We start from the raw sequence: 21,252 nt of genomic DNA, 5'->3' as shown, positions 1-21,252 counted from the left end.
AGAGTAAAAGATTCCAATGCAACCCCTTCACTAGGTGCTAGATGAACGAACGTCTCTCAACATGCTCAATTCTGAGAGATAAGTGTGTGTGAAAGCCGTCCTTCACCTAGATTGTTGGGTACAAAGTTTCTTTTCAGTTGCAAACTCCACTCCATACATATATATGGGTAGGTAGTAGCTCCAACTAGGTTTTACAGTGAAAACTGCAGGAATTTCAAACCGGCACTAGGAAACAGACTGAGAAAACAGAGTAAAAGTTTCTCCTGCAACCCGTTCCCTTGTTGCTAGATGAACGAACTTCTCTCCACATGCTCAGTTCTGAGAGATAACTGTGTGTGAAAGCCGTCCTTCAACTAGCTTGTAGGGAACACAAAGTTTTTTTCAGTTTCATACTCCATTCCATACATATATATGGGGAGGTACAAGCTCCAACTCGGTTTTACAGTGAAAACTGCAGGAACTTCTAACCGGCACTAGGAAACAGACTGAGAAACCAGAGTAAAAGTTTCTCCTGCAACCCTTTCCCTTGGTGCTAGATGAACGAACGTCTCTCCACTTGCTCAGTTCTGAGAGATATGTGTGTGTGGAAGTCGTCCTTCACCAAGCTTGTTGGGAACACAAAGTTTCTTTTCAGTTGCAAACTCCACTCCATACATATATATGGGGAGGTACAAGCTAAAACTTGGTTTTACATTGAAAACTGCAGGAACTTCAAACCGGCACTAGGAAACAGAATGAGAAACCAGAGTAAAAGTTACCCCTGCAACCCGTTCCCTTGGTTCTAGATGAACGAACTTCTCTCCACATGCTCAGTTCTGAGAGGTAAGTGTGTGTGAAAGCCATCGTTCACCTAGCTTGTTGGGAACACAAAGATTCTTTTCAGTTTCAAACTCCACTCCATATATATATATGGGGAGGCACTATCTCCAAATCGGTTTTACAGTGAAAACTGCAGGAACTTCAAACCGGCACTAGGAAACAGACTCAGAATCCAGAGAAAAAGTTTCTCCTGCAACCCGTTCCCTTGGTGCTAGATGAACGAACGTCTCTACACATGCTCAGTTCTGAGAGATAAGTGTGTGTGAAAGCCGTCCTTCACCTAGCTTGTTGGGAACACAAAGTTTTTTTCAGTTGCAAACTCCATTCCATACATATATATGGGGAGGTACTAGCTCCAACTCGGTTTTACAGTGAAAACTGCAGGAACTTCAAACCGGCAATAGGAAACAGACTGAGAAACCAGAGAAAAAGTTTCTCCTGCTACCCGTTCCCTTGGTGTTAGATTAACGAACGTCTCTCCACTTGCTCAGTTCTTGGAGTTATGTGTGTGTGGAAGTCGTCCTTCACCTAGCTTGTTGGGAACACAAAGTTTCTTTTCAGTTGCAAACTCCAATCCATACCTATATATGGGGAGGAACTAGCTTCAACTCGGTTTTACAGTGAAAATTGCAGGAACTTCAAACCGGCACTAGGAAACAGACTGAGAAACCAGAGTAAAAGATTCCAATGCAACCCGTTCACTTGGTGCTAGATGAACGAACGTCTCTCAACATGCTCAATTCTGAGAGATAAGTGTGTGTGAAAGCCGTCCTTCACCTAGATTGTTGGGTACAAAGATTCTTTTCAGTTGCAAAGTCCACTCCATACATATATATGGGTAGGTACTAGCTCCAACTCGGTTTTACAGTGAAAACTGCAGGAACTTCAAACCGGCACTAGGAAACAGACTGAGAAACCAGAGTAAAAGTTTCTCCTGCAACCCGTTCCCTTGTGCTAGATGAACGAACGTCTCTCCACATGCTCAGTTCTGAGAGATAAGTGTGTGTGAAAGCCGTCCTTCACCTAGCTTGTTGGGAACACAAAGTTTTTTTCAGTTGCAAACTACATTCCATACATATATATGGGGAGGTACTAGCTCCAACTCGGTTTTACAGTGAAAACTGCAGGAACTTCAAACCGGCACTAGGAAACAGACTGAGAAACCAGAGTAAAAGTTTCCCCCGCAATCCGTTCCCTTGGTGCTAGATGAACGAACGTCTCTCCACATGCTCAGTTCTGAGAGGTAAATGTGTGTGAAAGCCATCGTTCACCTAGCTTGTTGGGAACACAAAGTTTCTTTTCAGTTTCAAGCTCCACTCCATACATATATATGGGGAGGAAATATCTCCAACTCGGTTTTACAGTGAAAACTGCAGGAACTTCAAACCGGCACTAGGAAACAGACTGAGAAACCAGAGTAAAAGTTTCTCCTGCAACCCGTTCCCTTGGTGCTAGATGAACGAACGTCTCTCCACATGCTCAGTTCTGAGAGGTAAGTGTGTGTGAAAGCCATCGTTCACCTAGCTTGTTGGGAACACAAAGTTTCTTTTCAGTTGCAAGCTCCACTCCATACATATATATGGGGAGGAACAATCTCCAACTCGGTTTTACAGTGAAAACTGCAGGAACTTCAAACCGGCACTAGGAAACAGACTGAGAAACCAGAGTAAAAGTTTCTCCTGCAACCAGTTCCCTTGGTGCTAGATGAACGAACGTCTCTCCACATGCTCAGTTCTGAGAGATATGTGTGTGTGAAAGCCGTCCTTCACATACCTTGTTGGGAACACAAAGTTATTTTCAGTTGCAAACTCCATTCCATACATATATATGGGGAGGTACTAGCTCCAACTCGGTTTTACAGTGAAAACTGCAGGAACTTCAAACCGGCAATAGGAAACAGACTGAGAAACCAGAGAAAAAGTTTCTCCTGCAACCCGTTCCTTTGGTGTTAGATTAACGAACGTCTCTCCACTTGCTCAGTTCTTGGAGTTATGTGTGTGTGGAAGCCGTCTTTCACCTAGATTGTTGGGAACACAAAGTTTCTTTTCAGTTGCAAACTCCAATCCATACCTATATATGGGGAGGAACTAGCTTCAACTCGGTTTTACAGTGAAAATTGCAGGAACTTCAAACCGGCCCTAGGAAACAGACTGAGAAACCAGAGTAAAAGATTCCAATGCAACCCGTTCACTAGGTGCTAGATGAACGAACGTCTCTCAACATGCTCAATTCTGAGAGATAAGTGTGTGTGAAAGCCGTCCTTCACCTAGATTGTTGGGTACAAATTTTCTTTTCAGTTGCAAACTCCACTCCATACATATATATGGGTAGGTACTAGCCCCAACTCGGTTTTACAGTGAAAACTGCAGGAACTTCAAACCGGCACTAGGAAACAGACTGAGAAACCAGAGTAAAAGATTCCAATGCAACCCCTTCACTAGGTGCTAGATGAACGAACGTCTCTCAACATGCTCAATTCTGAGAGATAAGTGTGTGTGAAAGCCGTCCTTCACCTAGATTGTTGGGTACAAAGTTTCTTTTCAGTTGCAAACTCCACTCCATACATATATATGGGTAGGTACTAGCTCCAACTCGGTTTTACAGTGAAAACTGCAGGAACTTCAAACCGGCACTAGGAAACAGACTGAGAAACCAGAGTAATAGTTTCTCCTTTAACCCGTTCCCTTGGTGCTAGATCAACGAACGTCTCTCCACTTGCTCAGTTCTGAGAGATATGTGTGTGTGGAAGCCGTCCTTCACCAAGCTTGTTGGGAACACAAAGTTTTTTTCAGTTGCAAACTCCATTCCATACATATATATGGGGAGGTACTAGCTCCAACTCGGTTTTACAGTGAAAACTGCAAAACCTTCAAACCGGCACTAGGAAACAGACTGAGAAACCAGAGTAAAAGATTCCAATGCAACCCGTTCACTTGGTGCTAGATGAACGAACGTCTCTCAACATGCTCAGTTCTGAGAGATAAGTGTGTGTGAAAGCCGTCCTTCACCTAGATTGTTGGGAACACAAAGTTTCTTTTCAGTTGGAAACTCCAATCCTTACCTATATATGGGGAGGAACTAGCTTCAACTCGGTTTTACAGTGAAAATTGCAGGAACTTCAAACCGGCCCTAGGAAACAGACTGAGAAACCAGAGTAAAAGATTCCAATGCAACCCGTTCACTAGGTGCTAGATGAACGAACGTCTCTCAACATGCTCAATTCTGAGAGATAAGTGTGTGTGAAAGCCGTCCTTCACCTAGATTGTTGGGTACAAAGTTTCTTTTCAGTTGCAAACTCCACTCCATACATATATATGGGTAGGTAGTAGCTCCAACTAGGTTTTACAGTGAAAACTGCAGGAATTTCAAACCGGCACTAGGAAACAGACTGAGAAAACAGAGTAAAAGTTTCTCCTGCAACCCGTTCCCTTGGGGCTAGATGAACGAACTTCTCTCCACATGCTCAGTTCTGAGAGATAACTGTGTGTGAAAGCCGTCCTTCAACTAGCTTGTAGGGAACACAAAGTTTTTTTCAGTTTCATACTCCATTCCATACATATATATGGGGAGGTACAAGCTCCAACTCGGTTTTACAGTGAAAACTGCAGGAACTTCTAACCGGCACTAGGAAACAGACTGAGAAACCAGAGTAAAAGTTTCTCCTGCAACCCTTTCCCTTGGTGCTAGATGAACGAACGTCTCTCCACTTGCTCAGTTCTGAGAGATATGTGTGTGTGGAAGTCGTCCTTCACCAAGCTTGTTGGGAACACAAAGTTTCTTTTCAGTTGCAAACTCCACTCCATACATATATATGGGGAGGTACAAGCTAAAACTTGGTTTTACATTGAAAACTGCAGGAACTTCAAACCGGCACTAGGAAACAGAATGAGAAACCAGAGTAAAAGTTACACCTGCAACCCGTTCCCTTGGTTCTAGATGAACGAACTTCTCTCCACATGCTCAGTTCTGAGAGGTAAGTGTGTGTGAAAGCCATCGTTCACCTAGCTTGTTGGGAACACAAAGATTCTTTTCAGTTGCAAACTCCACTCCATATATATATATGGGGAGGCACTATCTCCAAATCGGTTTTACAGTGAAAACTGCAGGAACTTCAAACCGGCACTAGGAAACAGACTCAGAATCCAGAGAAAAAGTTTCTCCTGCAACCCGTTCCCTTGGTGCTAGATGAACGAACGTCTCTCCGCATGCTCAGTTCTGAGAGATAAGTGTGTGTGAAAGCCGTCCTTCACCTAGCTTGTTGGGAACACAAAGTTTTTTTCAGTTGCAAACTCCATTCCATACATATATGTGGGGAGGTACTAGCTCCAACTCGGTTTTACAGTGAAAACTGCAGGAACTTCAAACCGGCAATAGGAAACAGACTGAGAAACCAGAGAAAAAGTTTCTCCTGCAACCCGTTCCCTTGGTGTTAGATTAACGAACGTCTCTCCACTTGCTCAGTTCTTGGAGTTATGTGTGTGTGGAAGCCGTCATTCACCTAGGTTGTTGGGAACACAAAGTTTCTTTTCAGTTGCAAACTCCAATCCATACCTATATATGGGGAGGAACTAGCTTCAACTCGGTTTTACAGTGAAAATTGCAGGAACTTCAAACCGGCCCTAGGAAACAGACTGAGAAACCAGAGTAAAAGATTCCAATTCAACCCGTTCACTTGGTGCTAGATGAACGAACGTCTCTCAACATGCTCAATTCTGAGAGTTAAGTGTGTGTGAAAGCCGTCCTTCACCTAGATTGTTGGGTACAAAGATTCTTTTCAGTTGCAATGTCCACTCCATACATATATATGGGTAGGTACTAGCTCCAACTCGGTTTTACAGTGAAAACTGCAGGAACTTCAAACCGGCACTAGAAAACAGACTGAGAAACCAGAGTAAAAGTTTCTCCTGCAACCCGTTCCCTTGTGCTAGATGAACGAACGTCTCTCCACATACTCAGTTCTGAGAGATAAGTGTGTGTGAAAGCCGTCCTTCACCTAGCTTGTTGGGAACACAAAGTTTTTTTCAGTTGCAAACTACATTCCATACATATATATGGGGAGGTACTAGCTCCAACTCGGTTTTACAGTGAAAACTGCAGGAACTTCAAACCGGCACTAGGAAACAGACTGAGAAACCAGAGTAAAAGTTTCCCCCGCAATCCGTTCCCTTGGTGCTAGATGAACGAACGTCTCTCCAAATGCTCAGTTCTGAGAGGTAAATGTGTGTGAAAGCCATCGTTCACCTAGCTTGTTGGGAACACAAAGTTTCTTTTCAGTTGCAAGCTCCACTCCATACATATATATGGGGAGGAACTATCTCCTACTCGGTTTTACAGTGAAAACTGCAGGAACTTCAAACCGGCACTAGGAAACAGACTGAGAAACCAGAGTAAAAGTTTCTCCTGCAACTCGTTCCCTTGGTGCTAGATGAACGAACGTCTCTCCACATGCTCAGTTCTGAGAGGTAAGAGTGTGTGAAAGCCATCGTTCACCTAGCTTGTTGGGAACACAAAGTTTCTTTTCAGTTGCAAGCTCCACTCCATACATATATATGGGGAGGAACTATCTCCAACTCGGTTTTACAGTGAAAACTGCAGGAACTTCAAACCGGCACTAGGAAACAGACTGAGAAACCAGAGTAAAAGTTTCTCCTGCAATCCGTTCCCTTGGTGCTAGATGAACGAACGTCTCTCAACATGCTCAGTTCTGAGAGATATGTGTGTGTGAAAGCCGTCCTTCACATACCTTGTTGGGAACACAAAGTTTTTTTCAGTTGCAAACTACATTCCATACATATATATGGGTAGGTAGTAGCTCCAACTAGGTTTTACAGTGAAAACTGCAGGAATTTCAAACCGGCACTAGGAAACAGACTGAGAAAACAGAGTAAAAGTTTCTCCTGCAACCCGTTCCCTTGGTGCTAGATGAACGAACTTCTCTCCACATGCTCAGTTCTGAGAGATAAGAGTGTGTGAAAGCCGTCCTTCAACTAGCTTGTAGGGAACACAAAGTTTTTTTCAGTTTCATACTCCATTCCATACATATATATGGGGAGGTACAAGCTCCAACTCGGTTTTACAGTGAAAACTGCAGGAACTTCTAACCGGCACTAGGAAACAGACTGAGAAACCAGAGTAAAAGTTTCTCCTGCAACCCTTTCCCTTGGTGCTAGATGAACGAACGTCTCTCCACTTGCTCAGGTCTGAGAGATATGTGTGTGTGGAAGCCGTCCTTCACCAAGCTTGTTGGGAACACAAAGTTTCTTTTCAGTTGCAAACTCCACTCCATACATATATATGGGGAGGTACAAGCTAAAACTTGGTTTTACATTGAAAACTGCAGGAACTTCAAACCGGCACTAGGAAACAGAATGAGAAACCAGAGTAAAAGTTACCCCTGCAACCCGTTCCCTTGGTTCTAGATGAACGAACGTCTCTCCACATGCTCAGTTCTGAGAGGTAAGTGTGTGTGAAAGCCATCGTTCAGCTAGCTTGTTGGGAACACAAAGATTCTTTTCAGTTGCAAACTCCACTCCATATATATATATGGGGAGGCACTATCTCCAAATCGGTTTTACAGTGAAAACTGCAGGAACTTCAAACCGGCACTAGGAAAAAGACTCAGAATCCAGAGAAAAAGTTTCTCCTGCAACCCGTTCCCTTGGTGCTAGATGAACGAACGTCTCTCCACATGCTCAGTTCTGAGAGATAAGTGTGTGTGAAAGCCGTCCTTCAACTAGCTTGTTGGGAACACAAAGTTTTTTTCAGTTGCAAACTCCATTCCATACATATATATGGGGAGGTACTAGCTCCAACTCGGTTTCACAGTGAAAACTGCAGGAACTTCAAACCGGCAATAGGAAACAGACTGAGAAACCAGAGAAAAAGTTTCTCCTGCAACCCGTTCCCTTGGTGTTAGATTAACGAACGTCTCTCCACTTGCTCAGTTCTTGGAGTTATGTGTGTGTGGAAGCCGTCCTTCACCTAGATTGTTGGGAACACAAAGTTTCTTTTCAGTTGCAAACTCCAATCCATACCTATATATGGGGAGGAACTAGCTTCAACTCGGTTTTACAGTGAAAATTGCAGGAACTTCAAACCGGCCCTAGGAAACAGACTGAGAATCCAGAGTAAAAGATTCCAATGCAACCCGTTCACTTGGTGCTAGATGAACGAACGTCTCTCAACATGCTCAATTCTGAGAGATAAGTGTGTGTGAAAGCCGTCCTTCACCTAGATTGTTGGGTACAAAGTATCTTTTCAGTTGCAAACTCCACTCCATACATATATATGGGTAGGTACTAGCTCCAACTCGGTTTTACAGTGAAAACTGCAGGAACTTCAAACCGGCACTAGGAAACAGACTGAGAAACCAGAGTAAAAGTTTCTCCTGCAACCCGTTCCCTTGGTGCTAGATGAACGAACGTCTCTCCACATGCTCAGTTCTGAGAGGTAAGTGTGTGTGAAAGCCATCGTTCACCTAGCTTGTTGGGAACACAAAGTTTCTTTTCAGTTGCAAGCTCCACTCCATACATATATATGGGGAGGAACTATCTCCAACTCGGTTTTACAGTGAAAACTGCAGGAACTTCAAACCGGCACTAGGAAACAGACTGAGAAACCAGAGTAAAAGTTTCTCCTGCAACCCGTTCCCTTGGTGCTAGATGAACGAACGTCTCTCCACATGCTCAGTTCTGAGAGATATGTGTGTGTGAAAGCCGTCCTTCACATACCTTGTTGGGAACACAAAGTTTTTTTCAGTTGCAAACTCCATTCCATACATATATATGGGGAGGTACAAGCTCCAACTCGGTTTTACAGTGAAAACTGCAGGAACTTCAAACCGGCACTAGGAAACAGACTGAGAAACCAGAGTAAAAGTTTCCCCTGCAACCCGTTCCCTTGGTGCTAGATGAACGAACGTCTATCCACATGCTCAGTTCTGAGAGGTAAGTGTGTGTGAAAGCCATCGTTCACCTAGCTTGTTGGGAACACAAAGTTTCTTTTCAGTTGCAAACTCCCGACCATACATATATATGGGGAGGCACTATCTCCAACTCGGTTTTACAGTGAAAACTGCAGGAATTTCAAACCGGCTCTAGGAAACAGACTGAGAAACCAGAGTAAAAGTTTCTCCTGCAACCCGTTCCATTGGTGCTAGATGAACGAACGTCTCTCCAAATGCTCAGTTCTGAGAGATAAGTGTGTGTGAAAGCCGTCCTTCACCTAGCTTGTTGGGAACACAAAGTTTTTTTCAGTTGCAAACTCCATTCCGTACATATATATGGGGAGGTACTAGCTCCAACTCTGTTTTACAGTGAAAATTGCAGGAACTTCAAACCGGCACTAGGAAACAGACTGAGAAACCAGAGTAAAAGATTCCAATGCAATCCGTTCCCTTGGTGCTAGATGAACGAACGTCTATCCACATGCTCAGTTCTGAGAGGTAAGTGTGTGTGAAAGCCATCGTTCACCTAGCTTGTTGGGAACACAAAGTTTCTTTTCAGTTGCAAACTCCCGACCATACATATATATGGGGAATCACTATCTCCAACTCGGTTTTACAGTGAAAACTGCAGGAATTTCAAACCGGCTCTAGGAAGCAGACTGAGAAACCAGAGTAAAAGTTTCTCCTGCAACCCGTTCCCTTGGTGCTAGATGAACGAACGTCTCTCCACATGCTCAGTTCTGAGAGATAAGTGTGTGTGAAAGCCGTCCTTCACCTAGCTTGTTGGGAACACAAAGTTTTTTTCAGTTGCAAACTCCATTCCGTACATATATATGGGGAGGTACTAGCTCCAACTCTGTTTTACAGTGAAAATTGCAGGAACTTCAAACCGGCACTAGGAAACAGACTGAGAAACCAGAGTAAAAGATTCCAATGCAATCCGTTCACTTGGTGCTAGATGAACGAACGTCTCTCAACATGCTCAATTCTGAGAGATAAGTGTGTGTGGAAGCCGTCCTTCACCTAGATTGTTTGGAACACAAAGTTTCTTTTCAGTTGCAAACTCCATTCCATACATATATATGGGGAGGTAGAGCTCCAACTCGGTTTTACAGTGAAAACTGCAGGAACTTCATCCCGGCACTAGGAAACACACTGAGAATCCAGAGAAAAATATTCTCCTGCAACCTGTTCCCTTGGTGCTAGATGAACGAACGTCTCTCCACATGCTCAATTCTGAGAGAAAAGTGTGTGTGAAAGCCGTCCTTCACCTAGCTTGTTGGGAACACAAAGTTTCTTTTCAGTTGATATCTCCACTCCATACATATATATGGGGAGGTACTAGCTCCAACTCGGTTTTACAGTGAAAACTGCAGGAACTTCAAACCGGCACTAGGAAACAGACTGAGAAACCAGAGTAAGAGTTTCTCCTGCAAACCGTTCCCTTGGTGCTAGATGAACGAACGTCTCTCCACATGCTCAGTTCTGAGAGATAAGTGTGTGTTAAAGCAGTCCTTCACCTAGCTTGTTGGGAACACAAAGTTTTTTTCAGTTGCAAACTCCAATCCATACATATATATGGGGAGGTACTAGCTCCAACTCTGTTTTACAGTGAAAACTGCAGGAACTTCAAACCGGCACTAGGAAACAGACTGAGAAACCAGAGAAAAAGTTTCTCCCTTAACCCGTTCCCTTGGTGCTAGATGAACGAACGTCTCTCCACTTGCTCAGTTCTGATATATATGTGTGTGTGGAAGCCGTCCTTCACCAAGCTTGTTGGGAACACAAAGTTTCTTTTCAGTTGCAAACTCCACTCCATACATATATATGGGGAGGTACTAGCTCCAACTCGTTATTACAGTGAAAACTGCAGGAAATTCAAACCGGCACTGGGAAACAGACTGAGAAACCAGAGTAAAAGTTTCCCCTGCAACCGGTTCCCTTGGTGCTAGATGAACGAACGTCTCTCCACATGCTCCGTTCTGAGAGATAAGTGTGTGTGAAAGCCGTCCTTCACCTAGCTTGTTGGGAGCACAAAGTTATTTTCAGTTGCAAACTCACTCCATACGTATATATGGGGAGGTACAAGCTCCAACTCGGTTTTACAGTGAAAACTGCAGGAACTTCAAACCGGCACTAGGAAAGAGACTGAGAATCCAGAGAAAAAGTTTCTCCTGCAACCCGTTCCATTGGTGCTAGATGAACGAACGTCTCTCCACTTGCTCAGTTCTGAGAGATATGTGTGTGTGGAAGCCGTCCTTCACCTAGCTTGTTGGGAACACAAAGTTTTTTTCAGTTGCAAACTACATTCCATACATATATATGGGGAGGTACTAGCTCCAACTCGGTTTTACAGTGAAAACTGCAGGAACTTCAAACCGGCACTAGGAAACAGACTGAGAAACCAGAGTAAAAGTTTCTCCTGCAAACCGTTCCCTTGGTGGTAGATGAACGAACGTCTCTCCACATGCTCAGTTCTGAGAGGTAAGTGTGTGTGAAAGCCATCGTTCACCTAGCTTGTTGGGAACACAAAGTTTCTTTTCAGTTGCAAGCACCACTCCATACATATATATGGGGAGGAACTATCTCCAACTCGGTTTTACAGTGAAAACTGCAGGAACTTCAAACCGGCACTAGGAAACAGACTGAGAAACCAGAGTAAAAGTTTCTCCTGCAACCCGTTCCCTTGGTGCTAGATGAACGAACGTCTCTCCACATGCTCAGTTCTGAGAGATATATGTGTGTGAAAGCCGTCCTTCACATACCTTGTAGGGAACACAAAGTTTTTTTCAGTTGCAAACTCCATTCCATACATATATATGGGGAGGTACAAGCTCCAACTCGGTTTTACAGTGAAAACTGCAGGAACTTCTAACCGGCACTAGGAAACAGACTGAGAAACCAGAGTAAAAGTTTCTCCTGCAACCCGTTCCCTTGGTGCTAGATGAACGAACGTCTCTCCACATGCTCAGTTCTGAGAGATATGTGTGTGTGAAACCGTCCTTCACATACCTTGTTGGGAACACAAAGTTTTTTTCAGTTGCAAACACCATTCCATACATATATATGGGGAGGTACAAGCTCCAACTCGGTTTTACAGTGAAAACTGCAGGAACTTCAAACCGGCACTAGGAAACAGACTGAGAAACCAGAGTAAAAGTTTCCCCTGCAACCCGTTCCCTTGGTGCTAGATGAACGAACGTCTCTCCACATGCTCAGTTCTGAGAGGTAAGTGTGTGTGAAAGCCATCGTTCACCTAGCTTGTTGGGAACACAAAGTTTCTTTTCAGTTGCAAACTCCCGACCATACATATATATGGGGAGGCACTATCTCCAACTCGGTTTTACAGTGAAAACTGCAGGAATTTCAAACCGGCTCTAGGAAACAGACTGAGAAACCAGAGTAAAAGTTTCTCCTGCAACCCGTTCCCTTGGTGCTAGATGAACGAACGTCTCTCCACATGCTCAGTTCTGAGAGATAAGTGTGTGTGAAAGCCGTCCTTCACCTAGCTTGTTGGGAACACAAAGTTTTTTTCAGTTGCAAACTCCATTCCGTACATATATATGTGGAGGTACTAGCTCCAACTCTGTTTTACAGTGAAAATTGCAGGAACTTCAAACCGGCACTAGGAAACAGACTGAGAAACCAGAGTAAAAGATTCCAATGCAATCCGTTCACTTGGTGCTAGATGAACGAACGTCTCTCAACATGCTCAATTCTGAGAGATAAGTGTGTGTGGAAGCCGTCCTTCACCTAGATTGTTTGGAACACAAAGTTTCTTTTCAGTTGCAAACTCCATTCCATACATATATATGGGGAGGTAGAGCTCCAACTCGGTTTTACAGTGAAAACTGCAGGAACTTCATACCGGCACTAGGAAACACACTGAGAATCCAGAGAAAAATATTCTCCTGCAACCTGTTCCCTTGGTGCTAGATGAACGAACGTCTCTCCACATGCTCAATTCTGAGAGATAAGTGTGTGTGAAAGCCGTCCTTCACCTAGCTTGTTGGGAACACAAAGTTACTTTTCAGTTGATAACTCCACTCCATACATATATATGGGGAGGTACTAGCTCCAACTCGGTTTTACAGTGAAAACTGCAGGAACTTCAAACCGGCACTAGGAAACAGACTGAGAAACCAGAGTAAGAGTTTCTCCTGCAACCCGTTCCCTTGGTGCTAGATGAACGAACGTCTCTCCACATGCTCAGTTCTGAGAGATAAGTGTGTGTTAAAGCAGTCCTTCACCTAGCTTGTTGGGAACACAAAGATTTTTTCAGTTGCAAACTCCAATCCATACATATATATGGGGAGGTACTAGCTCCAACTCTGTTTTACAGTGAAAACTGCAGGAACTTCAAACCGGCACTAGGAAACAGACTGAGAAACCAGAGTAAAAGTTTCTCCTTTAACCCGTTCCCTTGGTGCTAGATGAACGAACGTCTCTCCACTTGCTCAGTTCTGATATATATGTGTGTGTGGAAGCCGTCCTTCACCAAGCTTGTTGGGAACACAAAGTTTCTTTTCAGTTGCAAACTCCACTCCATACATATATATGGGGAGGTACTAGCTCCAACTCGTTATTACAGTGAAAACTGCAGGAAATTCAAACCGGCACTGGGAAACAGACTGAGAAACCAGAGTAAAAGTTTCCCCTGCAACCGGTTCCCTTGGTGCTAGATGAACGAACGTCTCTCCACATGCTCCATTCTGAGAGATAAGTGTGTGTGAAAGCCGTCCTTCACCTAGCTTGTTGGGAACACAAAGTTATTTTCAGTTGCAAACTCACTCCATACGTATATATGGGGAGGTACAAGCTCCAACTCGGTTTTACAGTGAAAACTGCAGGAACTTCAAACCGGCACTAGGAAAGAGACTGAGAATCCAGAGAAAAAGTTTCTCCTGCAACCCGTTCCATTGGTGCTAGATGAACGAACGTCTCTCCACTTGCTCAGTTCTGAGAGATATGTGTGTGTGGAAGCCGTCCTTCACCTAGCTTGTTGGGAACACAAAGTTTTTTTCAGTTGCAAACTACATTCCATACATATATATGGGGAGGTACTAGCTCCAACTCGGTTTTACAGTGAAAACTGCAGGAATTTCAAACCGGCAATAGGAAACAGACAGAGAAACCAGAGTAAAAGTTTCTCTTGCAATCCTTTCCCTTGGTGCTAGATGAACGAACGTCTCTCCGAATGCTAGGTTCTGAGAGATATGTGAGTGTGAAATCCGTCCTTCACATAGCTTGTTGGGAACACAAAGTTTCTTTTCAGTTGCCAACTCCACTCCATACATATATATCGGGAGGTACTAGCTCCAACTCTGTTTTACACTGAAAACTGCAGGAACTTCATACCGGCACTAGGAAACAGACTGAGAAACCAGAGTAAAAGTTTCTCCTGCAACCCGTTCCCTTGGTGCTAGATGAACGAACGTCTCTCCACATGCTCAGTTCTGAGAGATAAGTGTGTGTGAAAGCCGTCCTTCACCTAGCTTGTTGGGAACACAAAGTTTTTTCAGTTGCATACTCCATTCCATACATATATATGGGGAGGTACAAGCTCCAACTCGGTTTTACCATGAAAACTGCAGGAACTTCAAACCGGCACTAGGAAACAGACTGAGAAACCAGAGTAATAGTTTCTCCTGTAACCCGTTCCCTTGGTGCTAGATGAACGATCGTCTCTCCACTTGCTCAGTTCTGAGAGATATGTGTGTGTGGAAGCCGTCCTTCACCAAGCTTGTTGGGAACACAAAGTTTTTTTCAGTTGCAAACACCATTCCATACATATATATGGGGAGGTACTAGCTCCAACTCGGTTTTACAGTGAAAACTGCAAAACCTTCAAACCGGCACTAGGAAACAGACTGAGAAACCAGAGTAAAAGATTCCAATGCAACCCGTTCACTTGGTGCTAGATGAACGAACGTCTTTCAACATGCTCAGTTCTGAGAGATAAGTGTGTGTGAAAGCCGTCCTTCACCTAGATTGTTGGGAACACAAAGTTTCTTTTCAGTTGCAAACTCCACTCCATACATATATATGGGTAGGTAGTAGTTCCAACTAGGTTTTACAGTGAAAACTGCAGGAATTTCAAACCGGCACTAGGAAACAGACTGAGAAACCAGAGTAAAAGTTTCTCCTGCAACCCGTTCCCTTGGTGATAGATGAACGAACTTCTCTCCACATGCTCAGTTTTGAGAGATAAGTGTGTGTGAAAGCCGTCCTTCAACTAGCTTGTAGGGAACACAAAGTTTTTTTCAGTTTCATACTCCATTCCATACATATATATGAGGAGGTACAAGCTCCAACTCGGTTTTACAGTGAAAACTGCAGGAACTTCTAACCGGCACTAGGAAACAGACTGAGAAACAAGAGTAAAAGTTTCTCCTGCAACCCTTTCCCTTGGTGCTAGATGAACGAACGTCTCTCCACTTGCTCAGTTCTGAGAGATATGTGTGTGTGGATGCCGTCCTTCACCAAGCTTGTTGGGAACACAAAGTTTCTTTTCAGTTGCAAACTCCACTCCATACATATATATGGGGAGGTACAAGCTAAAACTCGGTTTTACATTGAAAACTGCAGGAACTTCAAACCGGCACTAGGAAACAGAATGAGAAACTAGAGTAAAATTACCCCTGCAACCCGTTCCCTTGGTTCTAGGTGAACGAACGTCTCTCCACATGCTCAGTTCTGAGAGGTAAGTGTGTGTGAAAGCCATCGTTCACCTAGCTTGTTGGGAACACAAAGATTCTTTTCAGTTGCAAACTCCACTCCATATATATATATGGGGAGGCACTATCTCCAAATCGGTTTTACAGTGAAAACTGCAGGAACTTCAAACCGGCACTAGGAAACAGACTCAGAATCCAGAGAAAAAGTTTCTCCTGCAACCCGTTCCCTTGGTGCTAGATGAACGAACGTCTCTCCACATGCTCAGTTCTGAGAGATAAGTGTGTGTGAAAGCCGTCCTTCACCTAGCTTGTTGGGAACACAAAGTTTATTTCAGTTGCAAACTCCATTCCATACATATATATGGGGAGGTACTAGCTCCAACTCGGTTTTACAGTGAAAACTGCAGGAACTTCAAACCGGCAATAGGAAACAGACTGAGAAACCAGAGTAAAAGTTTCCCCCGCAATCCGTTCCCTTGGTGCTAGATGAACGAACGTCTCTCCACATGCTCAGTTCTGAGATGTAAGTGTGTGTGAAAGCCATCGTTCACCTAGCTTGTTGGGAACACAAAGTTTCTTTTCAGTTGCAAGCTCCACTCCATACATATATATGGGGAGGAACTATCTCCAACTCGGTTTTACAGTGAAAACTGCAGGAACTTCAAACCGGCACTAGGAAACAGACTGAGAAACCAGAGTAAAAGTTTCTCCTGCAACCCGTTCCCTTGGTGCTAGATGAACGAACGTCTCTCCACATGCTCCGTTCTGAGAGGTAAGTGTGTGTGAAAGCCATCGTTCACATAGCTTGTTGGGAACACAAAGTTTCTTTTCAGTTGCAAGCTCCACTCCATACATATATATGGGGAGGAACTATCTCCAACTCGGTTTTACAGTGAAAACTGCAGGAAATTCAAACCGGCACTAGGAAACAGACTGAGAAACCAGAGTAAAAGTTTCTCCTGCAACCCGTTCCCTTGGTGCTAGATGAACGAACGTCTCTCCACATGCTCAGTTCTGAGAGATATATGTGTGTGAAAGCCGTTCTTCACATACCTTGTTGGGAACACAAAGTTTTTTTCAGTTGCAAACTCCATTCCATACATATATATGGGGAGGTACAAGCTCCAACTCGGTTTTACAGTGAAAACTGCAGGAACTTCTAACCGGCACTAGGAAACAGACTGAGAAACCAGAGTAAAAGTTTCTCCTGCAACCCTTTCCATTGGTGCTAGATGAACGAACGTCTCTCCACTTGCTCAGTTCTGAGAGATATGTGTGTGTGGAAGCCGTCCTTCACCAAGCTTGTTGGGAACACAAAGTTTCTTTTCAGTTTGCAAACTCCACTCCATACATATATATGGGGAGGTACTAGCTCCAACTCGGTTTTACAGTGAAAACCGCAGGAACTTCAAACCGGCACTAGGAAACAGACTGAGAAACCAGAGTAAGAGTTTCTCCTGCAACCCGTTCCCTTGGTGCTAGATGAACGAACGTCTCTCCACATGCTCAGTTCTGAGAGATAAGTGTGTGTTAAAGCAGTCCTTCACCTAGCTTGTTGGGAACACAAAGTTTCTTTTCAGTTGCAAACTCCACTCCATACATATATATGGGGAGGTACAAGCTCCAACTCGGTTTTATAGTGAAAACTGCAGGAACTTCTAAACGGCACTAGGAAACAGACTGAGAAACCATAGTAAAAGTTTCTCCTGCAACCCGTTCCCTTGGTGCTAGATGAACGAACGTCTCTCCACATGCTCAGTTCTGAGAGATAAGTGTGTGTGGTAGCCATACTTCACCTAACTTATTGGGAACACAAAGTTTCTTTTCATTTGCAAACACCACTCCATAGATATATATGGGGAGGTACTAGCTCCAACTCGGTTTTATAGTGAAAACTGCAGGAACTTCTAAACGGCACTAGGAAACAGACTGAGAAACCATAGTAAAAGTTTTTCCTGCAACCCGTTCCCTTGGTGCTAGATGAACGAACGCCTCTCCACATGCTCAGTTCTGAGAGATAAGTGTGTGTGGTAGCCATACTTCACCTAACTTGTTGGGAACACAAAGTTTCTTTTCATTTGCAAACACCACTCCATAGATATATATGGGGAGGTACAAGCTCCAACTCGGTTTAACAGTCAAAACTGCAGGAACATCAAACCGGCACTAGGAAACAGACTGAGAAACCAAGTAAAAGATTCTCTTGCAACCCGTTCCCTTGGTGCTAGATGAACGAACTAGTCTCCACATGCTTAGTTCTGAGAGATAAGTGTGTGTGAAAGCCGTCCTTCATCTAGCTTGTAGGGAACACAAAGTTTCTTTTCAGTTGCAAACTCCACTCCATACATATATATGGGGAGGTACTAGCTCCAACTCGGTTTTACAGTGAAAACTGCAGGAACATCACACCGGCACTAGGAAACAAACTGAGAAACCAGAGTAAAAGATTCTCCTGCAACCCGTTCCCTTGGTACTACGTGAACGACCGTCTCTCCACATGCTCAGTTCTGAGAGATAAGTGTGTGTGAAAGCCGTACTTCACCTAGCTTGTTGGGAACACAAAGTTACTTTTCAGTTGCAAACTCCACTCCATACATATATATGGGGAGGTACCAGCTCCAACTCGGTTTTACAGTGAAAACTGCAGTAAATTCAAACCGGCACTAGGAAACAGACTGAGAAACCAGAGTAAAAGTTTCCCCTGCAACCCGTTCCCTTGGTGCTAGATGAACGAACGTCTATCCACATGCTCAGTTCTGAGAGGTAAGTGTGTGTGAAAGCCATCGTTCACCTAGCTTGTTGGGAACACAAAGTTTCTTTTCAGTTGCAAACTCCCGACCATACATATATATGGGGAGGCACTATCTCCAACTCGGTTTTACAGTGAAAACTGCAGGAATTTCAAACCGGCTCTAGGAAACAGACTGAGAAACCAGAGTAAAAGTTTCTCCTGCAACCCGTTCCCTTGGTGCTAGATGAACGAACGTCTCTCCAAATGCTCAGTTCTGAGAGATAAGTGTGTGTGAAAGCCGTCCTTCACCTAGCTTGTTGGGAACACAAAGTTTTTTTCAGTTGCAAACTCCATTCCGTACATATATATGGGGAGGTACTAGCTCCAACTCTGTTTTACAGTGAAAATTGCAGGAACTTCAAACCGGCACTAGGAAACAGACTGAGAAACCAGAGAAAAAGATTCCAATGCAATCCGTTCCCTTGGTGCTAGATGAACGAACGTCTCTCCACATGCTCAGTTCTGAGTGGTAAGTGTGTGTGAAAGCCATCGTTCACCTAGCTTGTTGGGAACACAAAGTTTCTTTTCAGTTGCAAACTCCCGACCATACATATATATGGGGAGGCACTATCTCCAACTCGGTTTTACAGTGAAAACTGCAGGAATTTCAAACCGGCTCTAGGAAGCAGACTGAGAAACCAGAGTAAAAGTTTCTCCTGCAACCCGTTCCCTTGGTGCTAGATGAACGAACGTCTCTCCACATGCTCAGTTCTGAGAGATAAGTGTGTGTGAAAGCCGTCCTTCACCTAGCTTGTTGGGAACACAAAGTTTTTTTCAGTTGCAAACTCCATTCCGTACATATATATGGGGAGGTACTAGCTCCAACTCTGTTTTACAGTGAAAATTGCAGGAACTTCAAACCGGCACTAGGAAACAGACTGAGAAACCAGAGTAAAAGATTCCAATGCAATCCGTTCACTTGGTGCTAGATGAACGAACGTCTCTCAACATGCTCAATTCTGAGAGATAAGTGTGTGTGGAAGCCGTCCTTCACCTAGATTGTTTGGAACACAAAGTTTCTTTTCAGTTGCAAACTCCATTCCATACATATATATGGGGAGGTAGAGCTCCAACTCGGTTTTACAGTGAAAACTGCAGGAACTTCATCCCGGCACTAGGAAACACACTGAGAATCCAGAGAAAAATATTCTCCTGCAACCTGTTCCCTTGGTGCTAGATGAACGAACGTCTCTCCACATGCTCAATTCTGAGAGAAAAGTGTGTGTGAAAGCCGTCCTTCACCTAGCTTGTTGGGAACACAAAGTTTCTTTTCAGTTGATATCTCCACTCCATACATATATATGGGGAGGTACTAGCTCCAACTCGGTTTTACAGTGAAAACTGCAGGAACTTCAAACCGGCACTAGGAAACAGACTGAGAAACCAGAGTAAGAGTTTCTCCTGCAACCCGTTCCCTTGGTGCTAGATGAACGAACGTCTCTCCACATGCTCAGTTCTGAGAGATAAGTGTGTGTTAAAGCAGTCCTTCACCTAGCTTGTTGGGAACACAAAGTTTTTTCAGTTGCAAACTCCAATCCATACATATATATGGGGAGGTACTAGCTCCAACTCTGTTTTACAGTGAAAACTGCAGGAACTTCAAACCGGCACTAGGAAACAGACTGAGAAACCAGAGAAAAAGTTTCTCCCTTAACCCGTTCCCTTGGTGCTAGATGAACGAACGTCTCTCCACTTGCTCAGTTCTGATATATATGTGTGTGTGGAAGCCGTCCTTCACCAAGCTTGTTGGGAACACAAAGATTCTTTTCAGTTGCAAACTCCACTCCATACATATATATGGGGAGGTACTAGCTCCAACTCGTTATTACAGTGAAAACTGCAGGAAATTCAAACCGGCACTGGGAAACAGACTGAGAAACCAGAGTAAAAGTTTCCCCTGCAACCGGTTCCCTTGGTGCTAGATGAACGAACGTCTCTCCACATGCTCCGTTCTGAGAGATAAGTGTGTGTGAAAGCCGTCCTTCACCTAGCTTGTTGGGAGCACAAAGTTATTTTCAGTTGCAAACTCACTCCATACGTATATATGGGGAGGTACAAGCTCCAACTCGGTTTTACAGTGAAAACTGCAGGAACTTCAAACCGGCACTAGGAAAGAGACTGAGAATCCAGAGAAAAAGTTTCTCCTGCAACCCGTTCCATTGGTGCTAGATGAACGAACGTCTCTCCACTTGCTCAGTTCTGAGAGATATGTGTGTGTGGAAGCCGTCCTTCACCTAGCTTGTTGGGAACACAAAGTTTTTTTCAGTTGCAAACTACATTCCATACATATATATGGGGAGGTACTAGCTCCAACTCGGTTTTACAGTGAAAACTGCAGGAACTTCAAACCGGCACTAGGAAACAGACTGAGAAACCAGAGTAAAAGTTTCTCCTGCAAACCGTTCCATTGGTGGTAGATGAACGAACGTCTCTCCACATGCTCAGTTCTGAGAGGTAAGTGTGTGTGAAAGCCATCGTTCACCTAACTTGTTGGGAACACAAAGTTTCTTTTCAGTTGCAAGCACCACTCCATACATATATATGGGGAGGAACTATCTCCAACTCGGTTTTACAGTGAAAACTGCAGGAACTTCAAACCGGCACTAGGAAACAGACTGAGAAACCAGAGTAAAAGTTTCTCCTGCAACCCTTTCCCTTGGTGCTAGATGAACGAACGTCTCTCCACATGCTCAGTTCTGAGAGATATATGTGTGTGAAAGCCGTCCTTCACATACCTTGTAGGGAACACAAAGTTTTTTTCAGTTGCAAACTCCATTCCATACATATATATGGGGAGGTACAAGCTCCAACTCGGTTTTACAGTGAAAACTGCAGGAACTTCTAACCGGCACTAGGAAACAGACTGAGAAACCAGAGTAAAAGTTTCTCCTGCAACCCGTTCCCTTGGTGCTAGATGAACGAACGTCTCTCCACATGCTCAGTTCTGAGAGATATGTGTGTGTGAAACCGTCCTTCACATACCTTGTTGGGAACACAAAGTTTTTTTCAGTTGCAAACAC

This window comes from Camelus bactrianus, chromosome 23 (assembly GCF_048773025.1).
Source record: "Camelus bactrianus isolate YW-2024 breed Bactrian camel chromosome 23, ASM4877302v1, whole genome shotgun sequence".
In the NCBI taxonomy this organism is placed as follows: Eukaryota; Metazoa; Chordata; class Mammalia; order Artiodactyla; family Camelidae; genus Camelus; species Camelus bactrianus.
This window is presented reverse-complemented; position numbering follows the sequence as displayed.